Source organism: Cynocephalus volans, chromosome 2 (assembly GCF_027409185.1).
Source record: "Cynocephalus volans isolate mCynVol1 chromosome 2, mCynVol1.pri, whole genome shotgun sequence".
Classification (NCBI taxonomy): Eukaryota; Metazoa; Chordata; class Mammalia; order Dermoptera; family Cynocephalidae; genus Cynocephalus; species Cynocephalus volans.
Genome location: NC_084461.1, coordinates 97,539,538 through 97,555,627, shown reverse-complemented (window position 1 = coordinate 97,555,627; position 16,090 = coordinate 97,539,538). Strand labels below are relative to the sequence as shown.

The following is a 16,090-nucleotide window of genomic DNA, read 5'->3' as shown; positions in this document are numbered from 1 at the left end:
AGCAATTTAGCTCAACTACATGGCTCAAGTGCTGGTCCCCCACAGGAAGTTCCCACATTGTAGAAGTAAGCAAAGGACAACCAGTTAGTTCCAGGGTAGAGTTTAAGTGGTGGGAATAGCAAATAATCCAACACAGAACTGAAAGTAAAAACAAAAAACCCATAGATAAGAATATTAAGCAGTAAACATCTAGTGCCACCAAAGAACACCCATCAAACCTAAAAGGACTGGAAGCCCCTCAGGCTTCCCAGCCGGGGTGGAGTGAGGGCCAAAGGCCTCGTCCATGTCCCCATGATGTCTGCATCTAGCCCAGCAACAACCACCAGGCTGCCACCAGAAGTACCCTGGACTCCCAAGCTGGGGCAGTTGGGGGCTGAGGACCTCAGCCTTGCCCTCTGACATCACACCAAGCCCAGTGACAAACCCTGAGGTGCCACAGGAAGTGCCCTGGGCTCCTGGGGTGGGGGAGTGCTGAGGGCCTCAGCCATGCCCCCCAAAGTCCACATCCAGCCTAGCCACAACCGAGCTGCTGCAGGAAGCCCCCTGGCCTCCCCTGCCAGAATGAGGAGGGTGGCATGGGCCTCGACCATACCCTCCCCTTCTCCTCCTCCCACCTTATGCTCCTTCCCTCTTCCCCTCTCCCCAACTGCTCCACAAAAACATCTTAGAGCATAAAAAGAAGAGTAATAATAATAAAAAAATAAATTTAAACCTAAAATAATGAATGAATGAATGGTTTTAAAAAAGAGATAACTTCCCACAGTTAGGTTGAGATAAAAGAAATGTTTTTGCTTTCCATAATAAATTTCTCTTAAAAATATTTTTATATCATAATATAAAATTGGGATAAAACAAAGTCTAAACGCCTATTAGATGTTCTTCTCAATAACCTTTAAATATTGTTAATTACCAGTTAATATGACCTTGACTTTCTTTAGAGCCAGCAGAACACACTCTTGTAATCTACCTGAATCCTTTCCAAGAGCCAAAAGCTTTTCTAGAATAAATTTCAGGCTCTGGCACTCCAGCACTTCAACTTTCCTAGGTATCAAATGTCCTTGTAGGTGATGCTACTAATTTATGATCTCCTTAGAGTGAGAGATAGTTGGCTACTTTCAATTCAGTTCAAGAAAAAACATTAGTCTACCTTTTAATATTTTAAGTGCTTGTGGATGTCCTTCATATCTTTTCACATGTCATTACCTATATATATATAAACAAAATAGGGGTAGAAGGAAATCATTTCAAGGTGAAAAACAGTTTTTAAAATATATTTTAAAAGACTTAGAATTGCCTTTTCTAAATTAGCCAGTAATCATTTGTTGATTTTTCTGGCTGTTTCCTAAGTGGATCCAAGTTGTCTGCCACTTCCTAAAATCTCCTTATCATTCATTTTATTGCTTATCAAACACTAAGTGCTACAGAGCTCCCAGCACACCTCATACACCAATCTTCAATACAAAATAATTTTAGCAAATGGTTTTAGAATTCCCATGATGCCAGACTTACCCTTTAAAAGAGCAATTTTAACTGAATATGAAAATTATACAAAAGTCCAAACTTTGTAATATTTATATACTACCTATAGCACAAGGTGCTGATTTTTTTTTATGAGATGATGACACCATTAAAACATCTAGAGATTGGGATGAATTCTGTTAGGAAGTCAGACATGAGTGACAGAGGGCTGGGCAACAGCTCTGCAGACTCCACCCAAGGGCCACCCTGGAACTTTACAACCCACCCATTTTGTGGTTAAACTTACAACCAACATATCCTGATAGCAAGGAACTGGAGCCAAGGCAGATTAATTCAGTCTCTAGCACCTGTGCAGCCTGTAGCTGTTCGCCCTTGCACTAACCTTTGCCTCACTATAATCTCATTACAGTAAAATCAGCATTGCAGGTTTTACCCCCCATCAGCATAGGTTTTTCCACATGCATTATGGGTAAGAACATGCACAGAAGGAAAACACTTTCACAGCCCACAAGTACCAATCAAGTGACATAGAGATACTTGTCACAATGACACGCGTCAGGACCACCCAAATCTAATCAAATAAAATCTTCAACCCTAAAATTACTTTGGGCCATTATCTCTCTTGACTTGGCCCACTACTCCTTTGGAATGTACTTCAATAAACTTTACTTTGCTTTGTTTTCATTTTGCAGATCTGTAATTCTTTACTTCATTGGTGAAAAGGACTGAGGAATCACCAAAATTCAGGTAACAATTCCATTTTATCAAATAAAATCACTGTAACCAACTCTGGAAATGGTCCTAAAATAAAAAGTATCAAGAATGTGAACACTGGTGCTAGATTTGCCCTCTCTTCCTAAAAACCTAGGAGAAAAATAAAGGGATAATTTTGGTCACTGACTGTATCTCCATTTCATCAATGCCCTAGATGAGGTTTATGATCCTTTCCTATTTGTTTGTAACAGCCTAAACAGAAGTGACTCCATTTTGTTAAACTTTTCAATTTAAAAACTTGTTCTCTCCTGTAACCCAAAACACATAGCCTGCAGCTAACTGCCAGAACACAGTGACTCTTGCTCTCACACTGTACACAAAATAGAGAAAAATTATTAACCCAGATGGCTATTTACTAGCTTACTAACCTGATCTTAATTGAGAATAACAGGAACAGGACCCTGGGAGAATGAAGTATGACGCTGGTCAGCTCCCACCTGGGAAGTTCTTTGATGGTTATCTGAAACACTCGAGCATGTCTGCGTGTCCCCACTTGGTCACCATGAATCAGCTTTCTACCACAGACCCCTACAGAACCCTTTAGCAAACTGAGATAAACAGAGATGGTCTTTGAGACATAAGTCCACCATTTCCCCAGGCTGCTGTCTTCTTGATTAAAGGCTACCTTTCCTTACACCAACACTTATCTCTCAATTATTGGCTATTGAGTAGCAAGCAAACAGACCTTTGGGGTCTCGGTAACATATTGAGTTAAAACTACAAAGTAGAGTTCTTCATCAGATGACTTTTTCAAGCTACTGCTAACTCTTTTTAGAAAAACAAATCCCCAAAGGAGACTAAGGTAATAAAATCGACAGGTTCATTCATTCACTCATTGAATAAATTATCAAGTATTTATAAAGAGCTTGCTATACTTGGGCACTATGCCAGGAGGTGCAGGGAGAACAATGGGGAGTTAGAACAAGCCCCTGCCATCACGAAGCTTACAGTTGGATGGGGGAGGTAGACGCTAATCAAAAAACCTCAAGTGAAGACATGCAGAGTGGTAACTGGAAGCGCTCGGTGGAAGGATATCTTCAATAGCTGTTGGCCTGTCTATGGAGGTCTGAGGAGGTGACTGCAGGAAGCAGAGTTTGAACGGACATGAAGAATCTAGAGAAGTTAACTAGGCAAAGGAGGAGAAGGGCAGTCAGTGGTTGAGGAAAAGAGAGAAGAGAGCTGTAAGTGGAGGAAGCACTTGGTGCAGACTCCGTGGCAGGAAGGAGCAAGGAGCTCTCCGGGAGCTGAAAGGAGCCAGTGTGGCTGGAACAAGGCCCAGGTGTGCAGTGAGACCCAGGTGCGGTGAGCTCTGTGGGGCAGGAGAGGCCAGACTGCAGATCCAGTAGGTCAGGGTTTTTGTTTGTTTGTTTTTAAATTCTCTCCTCTGCTTTCCTTTTAGCAATTCAAAACATATGGGGAAAAAAGTCTATTTGCGTCCTAGTGTGAATATGACTTTACAGAACTACTCTCTCCACTACAGCTGAGAGAAAAACACTGGGATTTTTTCACTGGAGAAGCTTGTCTTGAATTCAGAGAAGTTTCCTGGGAGCCACAAGAATTCACTTCCTCTTTAGCCCAGCACCTAGAGTCTCTCTAAACTGCCTGTGAGGAGGGAGTGAGCGGTGTGGGAAGAGGAGGGAGGACGGGATTTATCCGCAGGAAGCAGAAGAGCAGTGCTCAAAAAATCCTCTGCTCCTTCCCTGTTCCTAAACTTGGCCTAGGAACCCAGGGGAGAAGAATACACTCAGAGCAGCTGCCTGTGGGCAGCTCTGAGCTAGGTGCTTTTCTTAGCATCTGTATCTTGTGCAGTCCTTTGTTTAGTGTCACTTACATTTGCCAAGAAAGAGGCAGAACCTGTTTAAAATTTGGTGTCATTTTTGTATTAAGTGATAAGAAAGCTCACGCCCCAGTCTGGTGTGCTATGTGCTATGATAAAGGGGCAGATCAGACTGGTGTGCACTTGAGACTTCCAGAGGGCGTTGCCTCTGGAGAGGAACAGCCCTGTTAGTTCACTGCAGTGAATGTCAGAATATTATCAATTCTAGGTGTGCAATGCTGTGAAAGTCTGAGAAGGGCTGGGGAGGGATTAGAGGCCTCTGTCACTTTAGCTATCTATGATGTGAGTGTGGAGATCACAAAGAAAAAGTTAGAAGGATGTTTTGAAACCCAAGTGATCCACTTTATATTCTAACTCATTCTTTCCATTCTCCAGAGCTCTTGATTTCTCATACTGCAAACATCAGTCAATCCAACTCCCACTTTGCATTTTTTATTTAAGCTGTTAAAAAAGCCTTCCTTGATGCATGGATTGTCTGATTTTCTCTTTGTATAAATCTTATAAATGGGTGAAGTAAGATAGCCTGTTTATTTTCTTCACCTTTTTATTTTTTAAAATAATACCCTGAAGAGAAAATCAAATATTTGAGAACACCTAGTGCTTTCAGAAAAGGAGAAAAATAAATACAACTTATTTTTATTACCCTGTGAAAGTTTTATGTCTATGAAATTCCCTTCTCTATTATTCCACTGAGCCCTCCCATCTTGAGATAATTGCTGTTTTCTCCAAATCTGAATGAGACTGAGACTCTCGGTCACTTCAAAGTTGTGGCAGATGCAGGCAAAGGAGTCTGGACTGTTGAAAAGCTGCCTTTCAATTAATGAGGGATGAGGAGGAGTATAAACAAATGAACCCAACTCATCCTAATATTAACGTTACATAAAAATCTCTTCTGCACAGAGGTGGATTTAGAATTTAAACTCTGTCTCACGTGTGAAGTATGGCAGATACTGTGTTTTCCTCTAAAGAAGCTGTAAACCTTCTCACTGGTGATTATCAATAATAATTCTTTTGAAACTTTGTATTTTTATTTTATGCATATTCTTTCTGCAATAACGTTCTAAAAAGGAACACTTTGTGGGTGTTCAGGGCCAAAATAATACATTCTAAGGAATTCTTCTACCCACTTGCCATCAATCACCTCTTCCTTTGACCTCTTTTCCTCCCATCATTCCACCCTCATATATGTAATAATAGAGCCGGATCCTCGTGAATTCTCTGGCATAGTTGGTTCTGTTCTTAAAGTAGTGTCTTATAGTTATGTAGAAGTGGGCATAGAAAATGATTTACTGCCTGGAGACCTGGAAGTTAAGGATTACTGTTACATTAAAAGACTCTAGGGGCCAGCTGGTTAGCTCAGTTGCTTAGAGCGTGGTGCCGATAACACCAAGGTCCAGGGTTTGATCCCTGTACAGGCTAACCTCCAAAAAAAGAAAAATAAATAAAATAAAAAAGAAAAGAAAAATTATATGAAAGACTGTCTCTAAACTCAAAGAGAACATGAGAAATGAAGTGATGATTTTGGTAACAATCTCTTGAAACAATTTTATCAGTCATCTCAAGCCAAAATATCATTGTTTATCTTTGATTTAAGTAAGTGGTTGCCATAATCCTCGACTTGGTTTACATATATAGAATGTGTAGACCGCTTTTGTGGTAATATTATTTAATACCATATGCTATATACCTACTGGGTGATACAAAATTTAACAGGACTCTTCTTCCCCTCCTCTTGCTGATGGCCCTGGATCCTAAGAGATGAGTCAATTAGCTTCCAAGCAGAGAGGCAGCCCCTTCTATTGCTGGCAGCTTTGGTGGTTAGAATATTGTTTTGTATATTAAGCCAAAAGTCTTTGCCTTGCAATATCCATTCACAATTCCTAGTTCTGTCTTCTGGAGCTTTCTCTACTATTAGAAAGTTCTACAGTTGACAAATGCAGTTCTTTCTCTTCTTTTTGGCCTCCTAATGATGGTGTGGTTGAGGGATCAGACTGGGCTGTCTCCTTTTCTGCCTTGGGGATGCCTGATAGTCTCATGGCTTTAAATACCATTGATATGCTGACAACTTGTTCGTTTATATCAACAGCCAAGTCCTTGCCATGAAATTCATACTCATATATCCTTCTGCCCACATGTCACTTCCACTTGGGTATCTAACAGGCATCTCAAAATTAACAAGCCCCAAACCTGCTGCTTCACAAGTCTTCGCCATCTCAGTAAATGTGAACTCAGTTTCCATTTCTTAGCTGACCCCCTTCCCACTGTTTCCCCACCTTGTCACTGCACTCCAACCAGTCAAGCTCCTTGCTGGACTTCAAGACACCCAGGCACGTTCCTGCCATGGCTGGTGTGCTTTGTCCACTCTGATATAATGATGATGTGGATTCTTGCAGGCTGTCTGAAACTTAATTGCCTTGGAGAATTATGATCCAGTATTGACATCCAGCTCCTAAGTAAAGAATCTGTGTAAGTTCCTGAAATTGTGGATGTACCAATTAATGTATAATCTACTGACTTTTAGTCAGTAGCTGAGGCAGGAAGTTTACTCCCTGTTCTGCATGTAGACATTTTTAGCCTGTATGTTGTAACCTGTAGCCAATAATTGTAACTTTGATATTTTACCCACCAATGAAAATGGGATAACTCCAGTATGAGGAGTCCCCCTCCCTTTTCCAAACTTTCCTATAAAATCTTTCCAGTCTGTAATAGACTTGGAGCACCGCCCAACTCTGTTGGCTTGTGTTTCCCAGATTGAATCTCGAGTGTGGCTTTCAATAAATCTTCATAAACCTTAATAAAATTATTTCTGCCTCGACAGCCTTGATTTTGGTCTGCGGGACCTGGAATGTTCTTTCCCTAGGTAGCCACATGGCTTGCTCTCTCCCTTACCTCTTTCAAATCATTGCTCAGACATTCTATCCTCACGTGAAGGCTTCCCTGATCACCCTGTTTAAATTACAACCCAGGCTCCTTTCCCAACTTCATCTTACTTCATAAAAATGATCGCCACTTTCTATATAATATTTATTTTATTATTTGTCTTCTCCCACTAAAATGTACTTTCCTAAGGTAAAGTTGTAGTTTTGTTTTCTTTTGTTCTTTACTGCTGTATCTTTAGCACCTGCAACAGAATCCAATGCATAGTAGAAGCTCAATAAATATTTATCAAACAAAAAAGGGCTGAATCTATCTACACAACTAAAGTTCCACAGAACACACTTTATTTTTTAGTGTAGTACCAGACCAATATGAAGACAACAAGAGACTCATTCTTCTCCAAATTTCAAACTCCCAAGACAGCTTAAGATAAGCTCACACCCAATTTGCAGAGTTCCTGTCCTCTCCCAGGCCAGGGACAAGAAGTATCAGTCCCCAGATCCACTTTTCCTTTTCCTGGCACTGCTCATCTGGTTCAGACACTGAAAACACCCCTAGGACAACTGGATGATGGCTTGGGGACACAGCCTATCTCAGGAAGAAAGAAGGGCTATGGTCAGGAAGGGGACATAGATCTGGGGCACGCTTTTCCCCTGCTTTGCATCCTCTGCCTTTCTTCCTCTCCCCTGCCCTTTCCTACTGTCCACAAGTCCCACAGGAACCCCTGTGTGCACACACCAGTCAGTCAAAGAAAAAGTTACAGGCAGTGCTGCTGACATTTTACTATCCATTTAATTAATCTCAATTTTTCTTTTAAGTTCATTGTATAAAGGAAGTCACCACTGTCAGTATTTAATTAAATCTTGGATGAGATTATCCCTCAATTAGATTATCAGTATAATTTGATACTCTTATTATTTCACTTTAGCTGTTTATTCTAGAAATGAATACAAACACTATGTCTCTTATGAACCTATACCGAAAGCTTCTATTTTAGATTATTAAATTTACTTCTTTCATTTCATTTAACATTTCCTACATTTTTCATATTAGTGTGTGTTCATGTTATAGGAAATGTTGCTTATTAACTTTCTCATTTTGTTGAGAGTTAAAAGGAAATCTCTTTCCAACTATAAACTGTTGAAAATTTGTCTCAAATTTTGGCACAGTGAACTTAATGGATTCTTTCTTTTTGTTTTTTTTCCAGTGGCTGGCCGGTTTGGGGATTCAAACCATTGACCTTGATGTTAGCACCATGCTCTCCCAAGCTAACCAGCCAGCTCATTTCTTTAAAAAGTAGCAATGTGGAAACTCTGTGGGATTATCACTGTAATCAAGAACTGGCGCTAACAATACTTGCTTTATGGTGCTGTGTAATCTTAGCAAAGTGTTCTGTCAACTGCATTTTAAAAAATATTTTAAATGATAATATTCATATGACATGTTTGAATGGTAGGTTCACCTGATATATTTCAATAAGCTCTTTAAGAAATTTTTCTTTCTTTTTTAAAAAAAGATTCCCATATTCAGCATCCATATCCAAGACTCTTTTTAAAATTTTTTTGGTGGGCAGCTGGTAAGAGGATCCAAACTCTTGACCTTGGTGTTACAAATCTGCACCCTAACCAAATGAGCTAGCCAGCCAACCCCAAGAAATTTTTTTTATTCGGAAGCTTTCAGTTTCTAAATTCTTGAAAATGGCATTCTAAGATGTATGTGTATGTAGATTATTCTGCTTTTTTAAATAAAGTACTTTTCAATTTACTCTTTCTAATCTGTTAAAATATTAAACCAAAATTTCTCTGACTGTAAAATTTTAGAAACCTATAGTTCAAACTGCTATTCAGACAAAACTTGATAAATCCTGTCACTGCACAGTGTCCTCTCTGACAAACTCATTGTCCTCCAGAAATAAATGCAATGTAATGAACCCCAGGTGCCCAGTAGCACTGACAGATTAGATGCTAAAACTGCTTCAATAAACTTTAGCACATTTCCTGTTTCACTCAGTCAGATCATTGAGAAGACTTTGTCTTCCAACAGTAATCAAAACTAAGAAAGAAATCCTGTCTTTGTCCAATCATTTCCAATTTTGTAGGAAAGAATTTTTCTGTGTAACTCTATACTTACCTAATTAAAAATGCCAACAAAGCTATTATTTGTAAAACCAACAGAGTCTATAAAAAATTTGTACTTATTTTCTCGACCATTTTTCAGGGTTTACATTTTTAAAATCCACTCTCTATTCTCATATTTGGTAAATTTAAAAGCCTGGAAAACTGTTTAAAAACTGTTATAAAAACATAAACTTCAGAAACAATGTGGGTTGAATCTTAGAAGAAATAAAAAATGAGTCCATTTCAAAATGAACTGTAGCAGAGATGATGCAATTTCAAAGACTTCAAACATAATTCCCTAAATATTAGGACTTACTATTGTTAGGACAAAATAGAAAAATCTACTTCTCGATCAAAGGAACTGATATATTTTTCATAGTAATAATAAAATGATGATGATGATGACAATACCGAGAATTATTATAATTACTTTTATAATGCCTAGCATTTATGGCATATTCTAGCTAACAGATACTGTGCTAAGAACTTTACGTGCATGATCTTGTTTATGCCTTTAATAGCCCTACGAAACAAATGTCGCTATCATTCCCATTGTAGAGTCGAAGAGACTGAGATGTGGAAGATTTCACTAACATACTCAAGATGAAGCCTGGACTAGGGATCCAGACATCTGACTACCAAGCCTAATAGAGCATAAAAACACGAACAGTAGCAGAAACACAGCAACAGCAACGACAAATAGCAGCCTATGCCTATGCACAGTAGGTAGACAGGGCCAAAATATGGCCAGCCCAGTCCTCTAGCCACCCTCCCACTCTTTGGTGAGGGCAAATTTGGAAGATACCTGACATGCCTTTAGTGTGCATGGGCAATATACATGTGATTTCAATTTTGAGCATCAGGTTAGTGACATTCACCTTTATTAGCCCGTCACTATCCACCGATATTTTAAGAGCCTGAAAATAGCAAAACATTGTTATGTTCAGGAGCTTAGCACAAATGGACATTTTTATGTATTAATATTTCATCTGCGTTACACCAATAGGACTGTCTTAGAAAATAATGAGACCTTGGCAAATACCAAAATAAAATAAATTCTTAACAGCTTCTGGACTCTGAAAATAGAATTTGAATAAACATCCAAGTACAAATATGAATGTACATAGTTTAATTAACTGAACTGATGAATAAATTAGGTAATTGGTATTAGACAGAAATATTCTTTTACCTAACCCATTACCTAAGGGTTTCAGCTTGTATTTCTTTTCTGTGATTGGCATGGATGGGTTGAAACATCGATAGACTTCAAACCTTAAATATCTAGATGTTAACACATCTAGCAGTTAATATTGCTTAGTTACATTGTAGCACATTTATCAGGAACCATAATCTAATGGATTTTTTTTTTTTTTTGAGACCTACTTCTTTTCCCAACAACAAGATGTTGAGAATCTCTTCAACGTTGAAATCCTCATAGACTATTTTAAAACACTGGTCATTGATTTCATTTATCTGTACCATAAATTTTAATTTACTGGCTTGGAGTTTGGTTTTGACTGGGCACATCTCCCAGGAAATAATGAGTATTTGCTTAAACAGGAAGCGTCTGTGATTTTTCTATTGCAATACACTTATAGGAGAACCTTCTGTTATTAATACCCTGGGGCAAAGGTTCTGTGAAAGAGACCTAATGGGTGGCTTTTCCTTTTTTTATTTCCTGAGAAATGACAGATGGTATAATATAAACACCTACTGTGTCAAAAAATGTCATTTGAAAAGCCTTCCATTAAAAGTAAACTAGATACAGTACACATAAGGATAATTGACCTTGGATGTAATCGCCCTTATAACAAGCAGTGAAACAAGCTCACACCTCTTCTCTCTGTCAATTATATGGGTCTCAGACACCTTTTCAAGTTAAATGTAATGTCTCTGTACTATAAATATTTTAAAATTTTCTGTATATTATGGTGTTTTGACATTTAAAAAAATCTTTCTGGCTGCAGAGAGACTGCCCCTCCTGGGGCTAGTTAATTCCTAAAGATAACAGAGCGCCCAGCCAGGAGCATGTCTTTGACACATGAACTAAACAACCTAGAGCCACACCTCCTCTCTCTGGTCTCCATAGCCCAGGAGGCAATACTCCTCTGCCTTAATTGTCCCAGGGCCTGGTGCCAGGAAACTAGGAACAACCCTTATAGCTTAGAGTCCATCAAAATCATTCGCACTAGTCAATCCTAAACTGCCCCGCTTTGCCTTTCCCAAGGAAACTCCAAACCTTCCCCTGGCTCCTGTCATCTGCCTCCTGACCACCTTGGTGTTTTCCCCATGTGGCCCTGTCCAATGTGCCCTGATTCCTGTCTCTAGGACCTGTGAGAGTAATAAACTTTGTGTTTTCCCTGAGCCTCTCTGTCTGTTCTTGTGGCCATCCGACTGACCATATTATAAAAAATACAAAACAGACTCTGTGTAAAGTCAAACTTTCTACAGCATGACAATGATTCCCACCAGTCTCACACGTGGGTCTCATTTCCAACTCTTTCTATAAACAGGCAGTTTCCTCTCCACCCACTCACTCTTGCAAGGACACACACCAAACTGATGACAGTACTTATATGTGGTGAGGGGAGAAAGGGCTAGAATTCAGGGTGGTCTTCAAAGGGGGGTTTAGCCTTACCTATAAACCACCCAATTTATTATGACAGAAAAACACAAATATTCATTATTATATTACAATTTTTGTTTAATTCAAAACCCTGGATCTTGCCTCTAGTCTAGGTCACCCACTTCTTGTGCTCTGGTGTTACTGTGACTTCAGTTTCTTTCTAACGCAGGTTTCCCAGGGTTCCCTATATTACTATACATAGTCATATCTTTAAAATCCTGCCCCCTTCTCCACTCCTACTCTGAGGTAATATTTCAGTGTAATTCTATTGGGTAAAGAGTGTGTATGAATAAATACATATTTATTTACATACAATTTGGATCTTGCTCTTGTATATAAATAAGTTGAACTTGTTTTTGACTTTCAAGCCTGTCCCAGACTATATAATAGTAATTCCAGGTGTATGTTTAGGACTTTAGAGTCTACAAAGCACTTTTATTTTCTCTTTCAATCCCCAAAACAGTCCTCTGAGGTAAGCCCCAGGCTTCCTTGCTGCTTCCACCTCCTTGTCTTGCAATATGACAAATTACTCCTTCCTGGTGAGCCACTACCACAGCAGAGTAGAAGGGTTCTCTCGATCACTTTCAAACACTCAATTCCCTCTTTCCCCATTACACAGGCTGTAGGGAGATAAGGATATCTGTAGAAAAAAAATGAAGTAAAATAAACAAAATACACATCCATTATAGGATGGCATTATTCATAAGAAGGGGCTATTTATGGCAAGTTTATGCAAAGTTGACAAAAAGTGACAAACAGTCCCTGAACTTGCCAGATATTGACAATTGTCCATGACTTTGAGTATGCCCTGTGCCCACTGACAAAGAATGCCACCTGTTCACTTGTTGAAGTCTTACTACTCGTCCTTCAGTGTCCAGCTCAAATGCCCTTCCTTTGTAAGACCTCTCCAGCCAGGATTAATAGTTCTCTTCCCTCTGAATCCCTGAGCCTTTGGCTCAAATAAATGTAGAACTCATCACAACAAACCTTGATCTACTGTGTACATGCCTTTCTTCTTTCATAGCCTGTGAAATCCTTGAAGAGCAAGACCATATTGTGTTTCCCTTTGTAAACTCAGATCTTGACAAAGATTCTATTAGACATTCAATGTTTGTTTCTTCAATGAACGAATCGTTCACTCACAGAATAACCATTCTGTAAAGCTATAAGAAAGAACTGCTCTCACCACTATTATTACAGTCCTTGAAAATGCTGTTACGGCTTACTCACAAAAGGGACCCCAGAGATCACTAGTGTATTCTCTTCCTGATTCCACTATTCCAGGGCTGCTCAGTTCTCAGGAAATTGTTCCAACTTACCCACCTCCTATGATTACTTAGTGTTTGGCATTAGACAATGATTATTAAATTGCCCATCAGCTTTCTTCTTGTGAGAAATCATTCATCATTCTTTTCTCAATGCTCTGTCAATTTTTCTGTCAACTGGTCAGCAATTACTGATGATACGTGAACAATCCTATTTGGTACATGGTATTAAATTTGAGGTTCTCCCTCCCCACCATAGTCTTGGACACCTGGAAGCATGAAAGAAATACAGGAGGGGAATGAACAAGGACATATGAATTAGAAGAAAGGGAAAGTGCACATAGCACCATTAGGAGGGAAGGGCCATGGACAGGTTGTCAGTGAACATAAGAAAAGTAAAAAATATAAAAACAAAAGAAACCAAGAGGATGCCTATAGTGAACAAGTATAGTGCAATGGTTTGTTTTTTTTTTCTACACACGGGAATCTTATTTCATAAATCTGTAGTAGAAATGATGAGTTGTCTAATCCAACTTCCATTCTTAATGCTATGGTCTGAATGTTTGTGTTGCCCTCAAATTCCTATGTTGAAATCCTAACCTCCAAGGTGATAGTTTTAGGAGGTAGACTTTGAGGAGTAATTAAGTCATGAGTGTCGAGCCCTCATGAATGAGATTAGTGCCCTTATGAAAGAGGCCCCAGAGAAACCCTCATCCCTTTCACCTGGTGAGGACACAGCTAGAAGGTACCAGGTATAAACCAAAGCTCAAGCCCTTATCACACACTGAAATTGTTGGTGCCTCGATCTTAGACTTTCCAGCCTCCAGACTGTGAGCAATAAATTTCTGTTGTTTATAAGTTACCCGTCTAAGATATTTTGTTATAGCAAGCTGAATAGACTAAGACGCTTAGTAACAGAACCCTGAATTCATTTGGAGCAGCAATATGTCCAACCAAAGGAGACACTGCCAGTTTTCCTGCCCGTGTAGAGGCCGTGAATTAGTATGACTAAGGAGATATAAGTGGAAGTGACATGTGTGGCTTTTGAAAGTCTATTTAACTGTGAGAACATATTCCTTTTTTCCTTCCTGCTGTGTAGAATGCAGATGTAATGACTGGTTTCAAACAGCCACTTTGGACTGTGAGGAAGCATACTAAGGGGATAGCAGAGCAGCAAGACAGACAAAGCCTGGGTCCCTGACACTGAGATGCACTGAAACTGTGGAACCATAGCTGTGGAACCCACTAGGGCTCTAGACTTCTCACATGAGAGAAATCAATTTCTATCTTGTCCAAGCCACAGTTACTTTGAGTTTTCTGAACTTAGTCCTAACTAATTAACTACTCTTGGCCTCAAGGAGCTTAAGATCCAGAACAAGAATACTTGGCACATGTAAAGATTTAATAGAAAGATAGGTACACCCATTTCCGTACAATGACTGGATTTATGAAAAATTAAGTTGCAAGGAAATAATGTTTTAAAACTAACCCATTAAAAGCAAGATTATAAAATGCTTATGTGAGCACACAGAGAAAGGCATGGAAGGATGCATATAAGGCTGTTAATATTGATTACACATATTTGGGCTTTTACCTCTTACAATGACCAAGTAATATGTTTGAGGTTTCAAAAATTAAAAAGAGATATTTTTTAAAAAGTAAAAATTAGTAAATATTCTTTATGAAAGAAAACTATATTGATTTATCTACACTGATTTTTTGAGGGGGGATTCTATGCATTTTTAAGGCCTTGGATACCTGAATTCTCATTCCTGAGCCACCAACAACTAGATGTGCAATCTTGGGGAAGTCATTTAAATTTTCTGGACTGCAGTAATATAAGAATGTTAGTAAATAGACTTTAAAGTTTCTTCCAGCACTGAAGTTCTACAGATTTCATCATATATTTGCTTCAATGAATATTTTACTGCATTTCTCCAATCTGATTTCTTTGAATTCAAAAGTTGTTAAAATGAGTTAGTTATGTAATTCTTCTGTGTCTATTTCTGAGACAGGGGTGACTGCAAATATAAATGCTATGGAAGAACAAGACAGATAACTTCTAAGACCACCCTTCTCCTATGTTTCCATGATGGCTTTTCCATATATTTGACACATATATTTCTGAAAGTGTTATAATTTTTTGGTTTGTGTGTTTGTAGATTGTGAGCCCCTGGGGTGGGGTTATGGCAGGAAATGTACCTCTCTGGTGCCATGCACTGGCCTGACTTACAGGAGGTGGTTAATAATTTTTGATTTGCTGAAGAGATGAGTGAGAGAAAGCAGATTTGTGCAAAAAGATTCTGATTCTAAGAGAAAAGGATGACTAATTGCTGTTGATTGATTGAATTATGTCCCCAAAGTTCATATATGAGAAGCTTAATTCCCACTGAAACTGTTGATGGTAGGAAATACTATTATAATAATTGAAAGGTGGGGCTTTGAAGAGGTGATTAGATTGTAGGACCATGCCCTAGTAAATGGATAAAAATTGGTGGTCATGGGTATGGTTCTGAGAGTTTTAAAAGGAGAGAGAATGAGGAACTATTGCTCTCTCTGCTCCACCATTTTCTGCCAAGTGAGATCCCTGGGTCACTGATGCTACCACCGAGGCCTTCACCAGCTGTGTTCGCTGGACTTTGGACTTCCCAGCCTCTGAAACTGTAAGCCAATTTCGTTTTCTTTCTAAATCATCTAGTTTCAGATATTTTGTTATAAGCAGCAGAAACAGACAAATACACTAATTTTGTGAATAACAAATTGAAATCTTACCTTTTCATTGTAATTCAGATTAGGGTTTTGATTGATTCATGACATATTCATTAATCACAAAATTTTAGGAATTCTTGATAATTTTTGCAAGTTTTTTGGCTTTTAGGCTGTTGCAATATTAACTCAGCCATCAAAAAAAAAAAAAAAAAAGTACAGGTTTCATGCCAGTATGGATTATAAGCTTTTGTTCTGTCTCTCCATTGTGACTTTGAGAGACAGGGGTGACTTCAGCCCTTTCCAGGAGACTGGGCAAGAGGAGGTGAGAATCTTAGCATAAATGTTAAGCATAGTCTATCTGTAGGGACAAGAGGAACACTGTTATGGAAGCCCCACCTGAAGCCCT

The 16,090-nt window shown here is 38.9% G+C and overlaps 1 protein-coding gene across 1 annotated transcript in view; it reads right to left on the bottom strand.

The window, feature by feature from the left end:
• CAMK4 (calcium/calmodulin dependent protein kinase IV) overlaps positions 1–16,090 on the bottom strand; it is a 235,297-nt gene that overhangs the window by 13,432 nt on the left and 205,775 nt on the right. The window lies entirely within an intron of this gene.